The sequence below is a fragment of the Macaca nemestrina genome, chromosome 15, assembly GCF_043159975.1.
Source record: "Macaca nemestrina isolate mMacNem1 chromosome 15, mMacNem.hap1, whole genome shotgun sequence".
Taxonomy (NCBI): Eukaryota; Metazoa; Chordata; class Mammalia; order Primates; family Cercopithecidae; genus Macaca; species Macaca nemestrina.
The window spans coordinates 56317862-56333573 of NC_092139.1; the positions used below are offsets into that span (position 1 = coordinate 56317862).

Genomic DNA, 15712 nt, shown 5'->3' on the forward strand with positions numbered 1-15712 from the left:
GGCATAAAATTAGAAGTCAAAATATGTCTGTTGGGCCAATGAGCAAATACATTTTACATTTAGGCTGACAGTGAGGAAGTAAAACACCATTTGTTGAACCTCTTCTTTGTGTCAGACAATTTTCCAGTGATGCCATTGAATCCCCGCACACCTATGAGTAGGATTTTACAGTATTTGCGTTCGTGCTATAGTGGTTACATATTCTTAATAATAACATGCTAATCATTGTCATGGGTTGAATTATGTGCTCCCCAAATTCCTATGTTGATGTCCTAGCCCCTAGTACTTCAGAATGCTACCTTATGTGGCAATGGGCTATTTGTGATGTAGTTAGTTAAGATGAGGTCCTATTAGAGTAATAGTACTCATGTAATGCGACTATGTCCTTATAAACAGGGGAGGCTGGGACACAGACACACACTCAGGGAGAGCGCCGTGTGAACACGAAGGCAGAGACTGGGTGATGTGTCTGCGAAGCCAGCAATGGAAAGGTTGCCTGCAAATCACCTGGAGTTGCAGAGAGGCGTGGAACAGTCTTCCCCACAGTCCTCGGAAGGAACCAGCTCTGACCACACCTTGATCTCAGACTTCCAGTGTCCAGAACCCTGACACAGTCAGGGTCTGCTGTTTCAGCTCCCCCAGGTTGTGGGACTTTGTTGCAGCAGCCCCAGGAAGTGAATGCAATAATGATCGCAGAATGGCAGTGAGCGTTTAATGAGGCACCTGCTGCTCTAAGTGCATTAAGGGCACAGGGTGCAGGTCGTCCTCTTGGAGAGCTTGTGGCGAGGCCCTCTCACCCAGTCTAGGCATGTGGAACTCAGGCCTGGGGTGAAGTCACTTCCCCTCCAGCATGCAGCTCATTGGTGGTAGAGCTACGATTTGAACGTGGCTTCAGAAACTTATAGGAATATAAACATTCTTCAGATGCTTGGAAGGTGCTGAGCTTATCAAGCGAGATAGGGGTTTAGAAGCATCCCCTGTTGCTGGTCCTGTGCTCCTCCCTGGCTGGGTTTCTCAGAAGGGGCTGGCCCATTAAAACTGAGGGCTGCCCATGTGGAGCTGGGGTTTTGGTTCTGATCCGTTAAGCCCAGGGCTTTGCTGGGTCCCAACACTGCCCACAATCCCCCTGTCCCCTTCACTTTAATGAAACTCCCAGGCTGATCCACCCCAAGGACAGTGGGCCACCACAGACAGGCAAAGTCTGAGTAGGGCAGTCAGCAGGCACAGGTTTGTCTGCCGTGATGTTGCCAAGGCTCCTTTGGATTCCTCTGTGCCGGTTCCTCCTCCCTCAGCATCACCAAGCCTTTTCTTGCTACACTTGGCTCTGTGACTCTGCTTCAGAGGATAGCCCTTAGGCTGCTGGAGCTGCTGACAATATAGGGACAAAGTGCAGATCATTGGTTTAGTGTCTGTTACTCTTGTTTAGCCACAGTCCCAGGTCTAGACAATGTCCAGGATAGTGGATTTGTCAGGAAGGAGAGAGGGTCTGGGCTGCCACCTCACTGCCCCCTGGTGTATTTATCAATGCTAAAATCCGGGGAAAAGATGATCAAGGCCACTCTGGACAGGGAAAGGAAGGGAGACCACCAACTGGACAGCCTCTCCAATGCCTGATGGGAGGAGGGTGCAGGGAGCTGTGGTGCCAGGTGACCAGCCCCATCCTGCATGGCCTGCATGAGAAGGAGCTGCTGTCCTATCACCTCTCCTAACGTTCTGCTTGTTCACCTCAACCTCCTTAAAGCCTCCAGGGGATACCTCTGTAAAATGGGTAAAGCCTGGGCTCCTTAGCTTTATCCTCAGGGACCTCTGTAATCTCCATGCTCTTTAATCCTTAGTTCCCACTGTTCTGTTTTCCATACCCTGTTTTCCCACTGTTTCCAGCTTCCATCCTATATAGCCCCTCCATCAGACTATTGCTTATTCAACAGCCTCTGGTATTGAAATTATCAGGAATAATGTATCAGTTAGCTTTAGCTGCATAACAAAACATCCTCATATCAATGGCATAATCCAGCAGTCATTTACTGTTGCTCATGTGCCTGTGTGTTCTCTGGGTTCAGCTGATCAGGGCTGGGCTTTGCCAGGCAGTTCTGCTCCATGCTGCCTTGGCCCAGGTGGTTCTGCTCTCAGTGCTGGTCTGTGGGTGGGCAAGGGGTGCTCAGCTCCACCAGTGCTTGTTTTGAGCCAAGGCTGCAGGCACAGTAGTGACCCAGGAGGACTTCTTCTCATGTCATTGGAAGAAAAATAAGAGGGAATGTGGAAACATAAAACGCTTCTTGATTCCTAGGCTCAAAACTGGAAAACAGTCCCTTCTTCTACAGGCTATTGGTGAAACAAAGTTGAATGCTCCAGCCCAAAGTAAAGGGGCAAGAAAATAGTTCACATGCACCTTACCTTGGCAAGGGTGTGGATGCAGGAGATATGAAGATTTATGGCAAATAATGCCTCCTACCACAAGTGGTGAGGATGATAACAATAGCAAACAGCACAGTAGTAGCAGAGGCAATCACACGTACTGTAAAGTACTTACCAAGTGTTAGTCCCAAATTACAGGATTTTCAGCAGTGTTGGTTCTTATTGTTGCCCTGTGGGAGAGGACCTGAGGCTCCTAATGGTTCCTAACCTCCCCTAAGGTCGCACAGTTTTTAATAACAGAATCTTGAACTGAGCTGAAGATTTCTTTGTGGATCTGAGCCCAGAATTTGGAAGCTGCAGTTTGACTCCAAAGTCCAATTCATGTCAAAATCTAACCTATCCTTCAAAGTCTTCCTCAATGTTGGCTTCCTCATGAGCCATTTCTCAATTCAGTACAGGTTGAATTTGCAGATCTGAAAATTTGATCTCTGAAATGCTCCCTATTGAAGGCCAACATGATGCCTTAAAAAATGCTCATTGGATTTGGGATTTTGGAGTTTAGATTTTGGGATTTGCAACACACAACCAGTAAGTATATTCCAAAATGTGAAATCTGAAACACTTCTGGTCCCAAGTATTTCAGATAAAGGATACTCAGTCTGAATTATATTATGCCTGCACACTCGATTAATGAAATTGTGGACATAAATCTTTGCTGTGTTCTGCCACTGTTGGATATTTTAATGGAGTTCGGTCTAATAGAATTTCGCAACGGGCAAATGTGTAATAAACCCAGCTCTACACACACAAATGCAATACTGAAAGACCAAGAGGGATTCCATTGCTTTTCACATCTGATGTTATTTGTTAAACGAAGAAGTCCTTTTCTTGAGATTAGAACATGTTAATGATTTGTATTGTCCCAAGCTGGGAAGTAAAAACCTTGGAATTGCTAAGCATGAATGTGCTTATCTAGGGTCACTGAGCAACCACCAGAAGCCCCAAACAGTGTTGACATTCAGCAAAGGCCGGGTATCCCAGACTCGGTCACCTGAAATGGAAAATACTTTCTCACCAGCAAAAGTATAGGTGACTCTTGGTTAAACAAGATTCAAGTCACACCTTTGTGAGAGGAATAGCACAGCCAAAATTTAGGGGGCCCACCTGGTGATTCTGAACATTTTATTTGGACAAGTTGCATACTTTTTAAACGTCGGCTCTTGAAAAATTCCTTTAGAAATGTCAAGGTGACTGGTGTATTAAAAAAGTGAGCCAGAGCAAACAACGGTGACATTCTTTTAATTCTTTCCCTGCTGGGTCATTTTCTCCTTGCTGTCAGCTCTGCGTACCGCCATCGTCCATAATGGACCCTCGACCTGCTCAGAGGTTCACACTTGAGGGAAATTGCAAAGCAGAGAAAATTTTGACCCAGAGTCCCCTTCACCTCTTCCCACCAAAGCTCAAGCTGATGCTCAAACTTAAAGCTAGAAAGTGAGAGAACCAAATCATGCTGGCAAGTTTTCTCCGCTACATCTTCCAAAAACATGGTTATAAGAACAGGAGTCACCAAAGGTGTTGTTCCCGGCATCGTTCATCATCCACTGGGGAAGAAGCTCCGTCTCGGGAACCCTGAGCTGCCTCTAATTATCTATCACCCTGCCAGCTCTATCTCTTCCCATGGCCCATCACACTGTTAGCTTTGCAATTTTGTTTCCTGAATAAGAAGCTTCACATTTAGTTTTTAGATTTGAAATCTGGCTTGGGGATTTTTTTTTTTAAATGAGAATGCCTGTGCATCATATCGATAAAGCTGATGATAGGACTATATTCTATCAGACTGAATCATATGTTAATATATTTGCCTCTATGTTTGACCTACAGAAATAATAATTCCATGTGGTTTTACCCATAGAATTGTTTGCTTCCATGACCCCAAAAATGAACACAAGCACAAAAACAAAATCAAAAATTACAGACATAGGTGAATTTTGAAAAAGAATATACTTCCCGGACAAATTAATAACCTAATTTCTACACATTAAATATTATTTCCCACTCACATAACAAAGTCAGCAAACTGTTTCTTTGGTAAACAATTGGCTCTGTAGATGTTATAAAATCATTTTTAGGAAAAAAAGCTGACACAAAACTATGGTAGAAAATCAGAATGCAGACTAGTCAACATTCCTCGAACTATGAATGTGAAGTAAAAGTTTTACAAGTGGCAACCTAAGCATCTAAGAAAAAAACACTTACTGCTTAAGCAAGAAACCTGTTGCATGGAAAACCCACCTTCCCGTGTACTGATAGGACAAAATGTATTGTACTCTTAGGGATCCCCAAGTTCACATGAGAATCTCAAAAATTTCCATTTTCCTGAAGACATGGCACACACTGGCTAGCAATGCTGCCCAACAGCAGAACTGCCCAGTTGCAAAGGTCTTTATGTCTTTGTTACCAAGCTGGCCAGGAGCCACCTATGTGGAGAAGCCTTATAATGCATCAACAAGAGGGAAGCAGCAAGAACTGAGTCACAGTGGCTTATCAATTCCCAAGTGGCTGGCAGCAGCTAAGATGCTACCTTTTTCTGAGCCAACAGCTTTCTCAGGCTGTATATGTGCCACCTTGCAACTGGTCTCTTGCAACGCAGAGAATATGAAAGAAAATTTTTATCATTCTGTGGTAGATTTTTGCTTTCTGGAGTATTCTGGTCTGTAATGCACAATTAGAAGTGATTTCTCCATCGACATAATGAAAGTGTAGTTAAAATGAGTTCACTATTTTCAGGAAAATTACTGAAAATGTGAGGATGATGTCACCAAAGCCATTCCATCAGGAAAGCAGGCAGCCAAGACATCTTTCTACTATTCAACATGACCATTTAGTTTCACTCAAAACACCATCGATCATGTTAAACTGATGCTGATAATTTGAATTTGTTGGTTTTATAGGGTTTAAAAAATGTGCAAAGATGTATGCTGCTGTTGGTTAAGAGCTACATTCACTAGGTGTTTCTTCCTGGAGCTGTATAGGTTTATGAGATATGTTGATAATTCTCTGATATATTTTTCCTTACAAGGAGTTGATACTTTCTCAGGTTTGATGAGGACCCATGTAGCATTACAAGTCAGAATCCACCTCTGGCTACCCACTGCTGAGTCTTAACACTGCAGTTGGCTGGATCGGGGCAATTCGTGCAACTTGTCACAGAAGCAGAACCAGGATTCTTCCCTAGCAGTGAATAGACAGGGACTGTGTGGGGGCACCAGAAGCAGCTAAGCTAAGCAGGCACTCTAGACAGACCTTCCCATCTCTGCACAGGGGAAAGTGGGTCCCAGTCAGCTGCTGCCTTCCCGGGCGTGCACCAGCACATGCACATGCAGTGCAAGCTTCTGCAGGTTGACGTAGTGTGATGTGAGAAAGTATCATTCACACGTTTCATGTCATCTACTTTCAGAGTTGGGCAGAGAAACCGTGTCCGCTGTGTGGACTGCCTGCAGGCTCTCTGGGACAGACCCAGAGGAGAGAAGCCAGCCCATTCCCCGTGTGCCTGCCTAGGCTCTGTTTCCCAGACACTCATTAGAGCCTGACCCATTCTGACATAATCCACTTAGAAACACCTTATCAATAAAAGCCAAATGCTTTTTATCTTTGGCCACGTAGGAATCCCACACTGGGGACACGGTCCACGTTTGGTGGGCAATGCTTTTGGCCAGATGAAGCGCAACTAAAACTTCAGTACAAGTTTGGGGTAAAGTGCTGCATTTGCTCAGGGACTGGCAAACTGTGGCCAGGAGGCCAAATCTAGGCCACTGCCTGCCTTTAATAAACAAAGTTTTATTGGTACACAGCCACTCCCATTTGTTTTCATTTTGTCCATGACTGCTTTTGTGCTGCATTGACAGAGTTGAGTAGTTGTGACAGAGACCATATGGCCTGCAGGGTCTAAGCTATTTATTCTCTGGCCTTTTACAGAAAAAGTTTGCCAACCCCTGCATAGGAATAAAAGGAAAATAGCTCCTTTCAAGGAACCCCTCGAAGGGTCCGGACACAATGCCAGCTCGTGGTTGTTTTCCATTCCTGCTCTGACTCCCAGGCTGCAATGCAGTCAAAGCCCTTTGAGCTCCCCTTGCTAAATAACTTTAACCTTTGTGAACCAAGCAGCCATCCTTCTTTTGCAGAAGGAATGACAACAACCATTTTTCCTTGCAGGTTACGGGATGGTTAGCCATGTGGGCGCCGGGTCTAGACAGCCGGGTTTGAATCCCTCCTCACCCACTGAGCCCTCTGTGCCTTGGTTTACCTTTATGTAAGATGCAGGTAAGAAAAGCGTGTGTCCTGTAAGGCTTTTATGGAAATGAAATGAGGTGCTAAGAACAAAGTGTTTAACTTGGACTGCCTCATCCTACACGATCAATAGAGAGAGGGATTGTGGAGTTAGAGGGTATTTTGAGAGGGCATCATCACTGCTGTCTTTCTGAGGAGTAAACTGAGGTCCAGTGAGGAAAAGCGACTCTGCTCCCACCCTCCATAGATATTGGGGCAGGTCTAGGAGGCAGAGGCTCCAATGGTAAGGGCTGCTAATATTTTTTGAGCTCCTCTGGGAGATGGGCCTGGGCTCCACACTTGACTAGTCGTGTCTCATTTAGCGTTTGTGGCCGCCCTGTGAAATAAGCGTTTTGTTTACCCCGACTTTACAGACAGGGAAGAAGTGATGGTGCTGGAACTCACACCTGTCCCGGGTGAGCTTGCAGGAGCTCATGGCCAAGCCCTGGCTGCCTCTCCACACAGCTGCACCCACAAACGCACTTGGGAGAAATACAACATTTTGGGTTCCAGGACTTGAAGGGGTCAGGAGAATTCAACTGGAAAATGCCTCAAATACCAAATTCTCCATCTCAGTGAAACTGGAACCTTTCTGGCCACCCCTCGTCTCCTGGGTACGGCATTGCAATGGGTCCATCTAGTGGACAAAGGCAAGAATGTCCACCAGTCAGGCCTCTGAAAAGCAACTGAGCCAACAAGCCCTCCTGTCACTCAGCAGGCAGCCTGGCCAGTCACCGGCCTTAAGGAGGACCTGGCAAGGGACATGTCCATGAATGTGCAAAGGAAGGGGGACACTGGCAGCGGCCAACTCTCCGTCCTCATCTTTTCAGAGCCCTGTACCCCAGTTCCACAGTAAGCAACATTGCCCCCTAGGGGACATTTAACAGTGTCTGGGGACATTTCTGGTTGTCACAACTGGGGGATCTTTCTGGTGTCTAGTGGGTAGAGGCCAGGAATGCTTCTTACCACTCTACAGTGACAGGACAGCCCCCATGGCAAAGAGTGAGCCTCGAATGCCAACAGCGCCGCCCAGCACTGGAAACCCTGACGTGCCCTCCTTCCAAACGGAAGCGGGCACGCCTGGGGATTCCATGAGGCCGTGCGTGCTCAGAGCCCTTGCATGTGCATTCCTGCCTAGACCACTCTCCCCATCCCCACTCTCTTACCTCATCCTCTTCCTTCACCTCTCAGCCCACTTATCTCCTGTTCAGGGGAGCGCATCTGCTCACGTCTACCTCTTTGTCTGGGTTTTATCTCCTCACATGCAGGCCTAAGACAAGGATTTGGAGTCAAGCAGTTTATCTGAGAGAGGATTCCAGGAATCACCTGTAAGGGCACGAGGAAGAGGGACCAGAAGTGTGGAGGTGGGGGCATGGAAGGGTGAGTTGATGGGCAGCCATCGCTGTGAGCAGCCGAGGTGTGGTCTCTGAGGGAGGGGGGCGGGGACATGAGGACTCAGAACTGTCCCCTCCAGGAGAAGGAAGCCAAGGTGTTTATCCTCCAGCTCTCTGGCTGTTCCTGCACACTAGCCACTTACATTGCAGCTACCTGTGCACTGATAGAGGAACTGATGCCTGTCCGGTCTGCACACATCTCTCCATTGTGAAGGGCATTCAAGCTTGTCCTCTCTCACCCTGGTCCTCAGAAGCTAACGGGTCACTTTCCCGAATAAAAGCTCCAGAGACCAGGAACAGAGGACTGGTATAGTGATGAGTCTACACAACAGGAGGCTGGCCCCACCTAGTGCAAGGATTCAGGAACTGTGACATCACCCTGGAGGCAATGCTAGCTCCCCATGGTCCACGGCTACATTGTTAAGGCTATGGAAACCTGACGGTTTGAGGGCAGACCACCAAGAAAATTGTTACATCATATCCCCAGCTAGACCAGGCTTAGTTTGCTTAGTAAGAAAGGCAATATTTTTGTTGAATTTCACATTTTCTACCAAGTAATGAATTAACCTTTTTGAAATCACAAAGGAGATCACAGCAGGAAAATGAAGCCATATCCTGTACACGCTGGCTACCACATATGAACAGTCAGAGAGATGGAGGGCAATGCCTGGAGGAAGGATGGGAGGAGGGAATATAAGAACATTCAGTACTAATGGATTCCAAACCCCATGTGATAACCAGCCGGTCCTGGACCAGTTTATCTTCTCGGTGTGGACTGAGGAAGTTAGTTCTGACTTCACCAGCTGGATTGGAGGGCACCTGTGCCATCCCTTGTCCTGTTGCTGTGGGGAACTTCTTCCAGCTTTTAGACATGCAGGACTAAATGTGAATACCATCTATACGCAAGTGACTGAGGAAATGCTGTGAAGAAGCTTACGGTTCTCCATCATCAGCGATATAAGTACACTTTGATTAATCAGGTAAACTGCCTACAATCGGGTAGTCTTGCTGAGGATGAAGAACTTTATATGGATTTGGGGTAATAGGACTAAAGCCCTTAGCATCACTTGTTTGGATTTTCTTGTTTCATGAGTAGTTGATAATTCAGCAAAGGTTTCTTAAGCACCTAATCTGACCATAGCACTGATGGCTAACTTCGGGGAATACAGCAGAAATGACAGCTAAATGGCACATAGGGTACCACTCCCCAGCTGTGCCTATGTGCTGCAGTGAAGGGAACTACATTTCCCAGGAGCCCTTGCTTCCTGGTAGAGTCAGCCAATGGGAGTCACTGGCAGGAGATTGGCTGCTGGGAGGAGGAGAGAAGCCTGGATGTGCCTGCCCCTTCTTCCTGTTTCACATGACATCTCCAGCCCTGGCTAGGCTTCATCCGTGAGTTCAGCTCCAGCACAAGGCAGTCCCTCTCTGTGCTCCTGTTGTGCCTGGCTGGGAGGGCACAGAGACGTTGGGCTCAGAGAGCCCCACATGCATTCTCCCTTTGCCCCTCTGGCCTAGGGGTGGGATCAGTCTCCTGGTGTTGCTCATATCTGGATTTTGTCACTGCTTCTTGTTTGACTCCTCAACTCTTCATTCACCTGTGCCACGAACTCCCATATTAAATTCTCTCTGCTTGAAATACCTACTGTGGTTTCTGGGATTTTGGAGATCTTGCCTAGTCCTTCAAACATATTCCATATCCCTTTCCCTCCTGCACAAGGCATCCCACTCCCTGGTATCCTTGGTGTTCTAAGACTCCCGCCTCTTTCTTACCCCAGGGCCTTTGCACTTACTTTCCTTCTGCATTAAATGGTCCTTCCCTGGAGCTCCACGTGGCTGCCACTTTCTCATCCCTCAAATTTTATGTTGCCCTCTCTCTCAGGTAACATGGGAAGAAAAAGCAAATGTTACTTTATCAGAGGCTCTCATTGACAATCATAGCTAATGCAGCCCACTCGCCCCACCCTCACTGCAATTTACTTGACTTTCTATCATGTTGCCCTGTCTCTTCCTTTAACATCGTGTATCCCAATCTGCAATGATTTCATTTATTTGTTTGCATAATTTGAACTCATGACAAGGTCAAACTTAAGGTGGTTTTAAAATATGTTTCTTTATCATTTTTGGAGCTAAATTTTGGGCAAGGGGACATGGGTGTTAGAGTTTGCAAATATATCCTCTTCCAGTGGATGTGCCCTTGCTCACTGTCACTCATCCTCCTGAATGGGGTCAGGGTCTGTTTTAAATGGTAGGTGGCATTTTTCTGCTGTTAAGCACATGATTTTCTCTGCATCAGAATCCTGGGCAGTCACTGTCTGGGTGGCAGTGGGCACCCTCTTCTGTCAGTGCTTCGAGGGTGACAAGCATCTCATTGCAAAACATAGACATGATTCTTGTCACTTTATTACATGTTGATCAAACCCCTAAGATAATATGTTGGTGCCCCTTCCTGTATCCCCTCAGCCTACCTGTGTTCATCTTCAGCCATGAGGGGCAGATCGCTGTAAATTGACAACTTCCCATTCAAGCCCTTCTCTCTACCTGAGGGCTTCCCCATCACAGGAGGCTGCTTCGCTGCTGTGAACGTACTTACCTGGAAAGGGGAGCACAGGCAAGACCCCCAGCCCAGAGAATTGAGTCTGTTTGCCCACACGGGTAACCTGCCCTTGACACCTCCTATATCTTCTTCCTTGCCTCCTCCATTCATTTCCCTACTCCCTCATTTGGGTTTCCTGGGACCACCTTCTACATAAGCTGCCTACACCCAAGCCCTTGTCTCTGGATCCACTTTGGGAAGATCCACACCAAGCAGAACCCAATTCCCTTTTTCTTAGCAACTCTTCCTCTTTGTGCCACATCAAGATTCACTTCTGTGAAAAAAGCCTCTGTGGGCATGGGGGCTTAAGCCTGCCAAAGTCTGAGAAACCACGTGAACCACACCTGGGCATTGTCCCCCTTGGCAGTTGGAGACGTGGGCATTTTGTCTTCTACTCCTGTCCCTACCCATGCCCACCTCGAGCCCTCCCTTCCCCCTTGGCCATTTACCTTCCCTGCTAGCCTTTGCTCACCGTCTTCCTCACCAGGATGGAGAACTGACCCCTGGCAAGCTTGCCCCATGTCTGCATCTTTAAAGTTGCCTTCTCCAAGCATATGCTCGGCTGCCAGCAGCGTCACCTAGGAGCTGGAAGTGCAAATGCTCAGGCCCTGCCCCAGACCTGCTAAACCCTTGTGTGCCCACAGCCCTCCAGGGGAATCCAGGGCTTGCTGCAACCCTAGACGCACTGCTCTAAAGCCATACTGATTAGCATTAGATGTGTAGTTCACAACAGCTTGCTCTGCTTCTAACCACTGGTCAGGGGGGTTGGGATCTGATTATGTAGCAGCATATGATGACTCATTAATGATGAGAGATGTTCTCGTGTTTGCCAATATCTTCATATCAGTTTGCCAAAGTAATTCTTCATATCACACCCAGATGCTGGGAAGAACAGGGGCTTTGGGAACTGAAGCACTCACATTGACCCCCAGCCCTGTCAGTGCCCCATGCATCTCTGGGGTACCTCTCCCTTTCCATGCATGCTGTTCCTGGGTGCCGCTATGACCCCCACAACCAGTGCCAGCTTCTCTCCATGAGCAGCTGTCCGAAGGCTGCTGGAGCCCTTGTGCTCACCCTGCTTGCATGGGGGGGCTGAGACAGTACTTACCCAGTGATGGGTAGATGCAAGGGTCCTCAAGACATCCCCCAGGTTCAATGATTTAAGAGAACTCATAGGAACCAGAAAGGCCAGCAGATTCACAATTACCTTTACTACACATGGTTCCAACACTACACGGCAGGTTGAAGTCAGCAGTGGGAAGATGCACCTAGGGTGGGTCCCAGGAGAGCTCTAGCTGTGGAGCTCCAGTGTCCTCTCCCATAGGGGCTGTGCAGCAGCGCTTAGTTCTCCCAGTAATGATGTGGAACATCATGCATGGAATATTGCTAACCAGGGACACTGACATGAGCCTTGGCTTCCAGGGATTTTATTGAAGGCTTGGTCACGTAAACATGATGGATGATCTACGTGGCTGACCTGGTCTCCAGTCCCTTAACAGATCAAGCTGATACAAGGCCTCCACTGTGAATCCCATCCTTAGCATCAACTACCTGGTGTGGCCCAAGGCCTTGGTAAACAGACACTTATCAGGCAGGACATTAGAGGACTTACAGGCTCCCTCCCAGGAGCTGTGCCAGGGCCACACCTTTCTTTGGGCAAGGTTAACCCTTTACTGCTTGCAGGATATGAATACTCCAGCTCTTGCATCGCCAGTGCGGCCTCTCTGGGGTGTGACCAGTCCTGACTCTGTCTCAGAACTCCCCAGCAGGAGGAAGCCAGCAGCACAGTCTCCTGGCTCACTTTTTTCACTCCCCAGTCTCACCTTTCCACTCTTCTGCTTCTTTTTGTTGTTGTTGTTCTGGGAACACTTTCTAATAAAGCTTCACACAAAGACTTGTCTCAGATTCTGCTTCTAGGGAATCCCAAAATAAGACACTGTAAGAATTTACAAAGTGATAAATTTTCTGTATTTCATTAACCTTCTCATGTGAATTACTGTTACTTTCAAACCTCAGAAACTAGCAGCAGCTGCTCTTAAGATTAGATGTGCAGAAGCCAAGATAGAACCTGGAGTTGAGTTTCGCAGTGACAACTGGGTCTAAGGAAGGGTCACCTGGCTAGAGCTGGAGCTGACACCCAGCCGGTCCTGGAGGGGCAGCTCCCACCAGGGACTCCAATCAGAGGTGAGGGGTCAGGGTGAGGAGAGAAATGCTCTCACTTCCCTCTTCCTCTCACCTCCATCTCTTGACATCACTTCCCATTGGCCAAACCTAAAGGGAAGCCAGTAGGCAAGAGAGCCTGGAAAATAGCGTTTGCACGGGGCAATTGTGAAATGGATCTGAAGGCAAACAACACGTGATGGACACATGTTTCATAACCACTGACAGAGAAAAAGGCAATAGAAAAACACTGATATTAACTTAGTAGCACTTTGGATGATTAAAGCTAAAACAAAATCAGAAGCTAGAAGAGCTGTATATACTTACAAACAATAGTGCAAACGTGTATGCAGCACCTTTTTGGAGGCCCTGGCATTAATTCTAGGCCCCTCCATCCTTCTGTAGGGGTGAGCAGCCAACAGGGTGGTGCTTTCTGTACTAGAGGAGTCAACAGCCACAAGCCCTCACCCCAACAGCTTCCAATGACATGCTGAGAACAGCACGTAGAATCTCCTTGTGTTTACATGGTATCGGTGCCCTTTGAAAATCTGATTAGCTCTTTTAATTACCATAGACCCTTTCAGCACTTAGCTGGCAAATAGCTAACTCTAATTAATAACTCTCTGTATGCTTGGGAAATATCACTTATTTTACTGTCTGTCCTCCTGATGCCAGTGGCGGCCAGAGCTCAGGACCTGGGAGTGACCCCACTTTATTGTCCCCTGACCTTCCACTGTTGCTCTGCCCCATTCCCCTAGACCCTGAAGCTTCTCCACCTGAGGGGAACGGGATCAACTGTGCAAACTGCACAGAAAGCACGCATGCCAGGGAGCACTTCCTGGACTGTCTGTAGTGAGCTCTGTGGACAATGGGTGTCTTTTTCTCTTTAGGGCTATAGATAAACCACCTGACGGCCAAGCTGAGAGCTATGTGTTCCCACCATACGGAAACATCTGAAGAGCTGGTGAGAAAACTGCCAGCACCCTAGGGGGTAGAGTTCAAGTGTCTTTGACTGCTGTCCCATCCCTGTGCCCAGAGAAGTGCCTGGCATGTAGCAGGGCTGCAGTGTGTCTTTGTGGATGAAACAAGCCCTGATATTTGGGCCAAGCGACCAAATGCTAGGCTGGTAGTCCCACATAAGTGTGGTGGAGTGGGTCTGCCTAGCCACCCACCACCTGGTAAGGAGGGAGCGGTGGTGCCCGTGGTCCATAGAGCCTGAAGCCTCAATTCGTGGTTGATCTGCTTTCTGGGAGGATCAGACATCCCCAAACTTTAATCATGTAGCACTCCAGATGAGTCCAGCGACTCTGCACAAAAAAAAACTGGAAGCCCTTGAAGGAGACCTACGTTCAGATCAGGGCTCACATGTTTTCTGGTCATTGGATGTGTTTTTCTATTGCGTAGATTTACAGGCGCTGCAAAGGAGAATGTGTGCCCCGGCCCTTACTAAGCACATCAGCGAAAGCTTCACAGCGCACCATCAGCCAGGCCTGCTGCTGATAGACCCTCCGCCAGACACTGAAAAGGAAGACGTTTGTGTCCTGGGTCAAAGGCAAGCCCTATTCCTAGGGAATATCATTGAGGTTTCCTTAATTAAAATATTGTCAGTTAGGTTATCTATGCCAATAAAATGAGGTAAAATTCATAAAAGCAGGTGGAAGCGAAATCACGTCTGAATGCAGGATGCTCTTCTAGTTCCCTTTTGAAGCAGCCTTTTAGGCCGTCTGCAATTAAGCCTATGCGACAGTAGAGGGCAGCAGAGGATGCCGTTTCATGGTTCATTCGGCCGCCCAGGCACAAGCTGCCTCCCAACTCGGCCCCAGCTGGAGGCCCTGGCAGAGCTCACAATGGCCAGCTCCGCGAAGGTGCAAGCAATGAGCTGGATAAGTCTCAAGCGATCCCCAGCTCAGGCCTGGTGGAGAAGCTGGTTATGTGCACAGCCTCTAACTCTGACCGACAGCAGGTTAGGTCAGAGGCAGGACTAAGGGGAGACACATTCGTGGTGTTTCTTTTCCTTGTCCACATGTCCAGGGTGTGGGGCAGCTGCCTGATAACCCCAACTGGTGTTGGTGTTATCGTGGTGTTCAGGCTTCCCTGTCCCTCCTGCAACCAGCGAGCGGTACCTTGAGCCCGCAGAGAACATATGAAGATGAAGAACCTCATCTTCTAATTCCTCCAGCTCCCAGATAACTTGCCTGGAAACTTCCTCCTTGGGCATCCTCTCTGGGTGGGGATGGCTGGGCCTGACCAGACAGCCCTTCTTCCTTCCTCACCCCCTCAGTGCTGAGATGAGCACTATGAAAATATCCAACAATGGGGAAGAGAAAAGATGGAGGTAAAATGCAAGCTCTTGGAGAGGAGAAAGGGCCTGGGGAAAAAAGTGAATCACATTTTGAGCCCTCTTCCTTGTTTTTTGTTTCTAAAGATGCTGCTGCCCTAGCTCTGAGTATCCAGGCTCCTAAGTGATCCACACAAGGACAGTGGGACTCTGCTTCCTTATAGAAACCACCGATGAACCCAAGCTATTTTCTTTTTTTAAATTTTATTATAAGTTCCGGGATGCATGTGCAGGATGTGCAGGTTTATTACATAGGTAAACATGTGCCGTGGTTGTTTACTGCACCTATCAACCCATCACCTAGGTATTTAGCACTGCATTCATTAGCTAGTTACCCTGATGCTGTCCCTACCCCTGCCCCACGACAAGCCCCAGTGTGTGTTGTAACACTCCCTGTGTTCATGTGTTCATTCTCACTGTTCAGCTCCCACTTACTATTTTTTTTTTTGCAAAGTGAAAGCAAGTTTATTAAGAGAGTAGGCTGGGCGCATGCCTGTAATACCAGCAGTTTGGGAGGCTGAGGGGGGTGGATCACGAGGTCAGGAG

At 47.8% G+C, this 15712-nt stretch overlaps 1 long non-coding RNA gene across 1 annotated transcript; it reads right to left on the reverse strand.

The window, feature by feature from the left end:
* Positions 1-6787: 6787 nt before the first annotated feature.
* Positions 6788-8446, reverse strand: LOC139358838 (uncharacterized). Its single transcript, XR_011614361.1, has 3 exons — positions 8219-8446; positions 7848-7951; positions 6788-7018 (listed from the first exon to the last, which is right to left on the reverse strand). It is a non-coding gene; the product is annotated as an uncharacterized lncRNA (long non-coding RNA).
* Positions 8447-15712: the final 7266 nt, after the last annotated feature.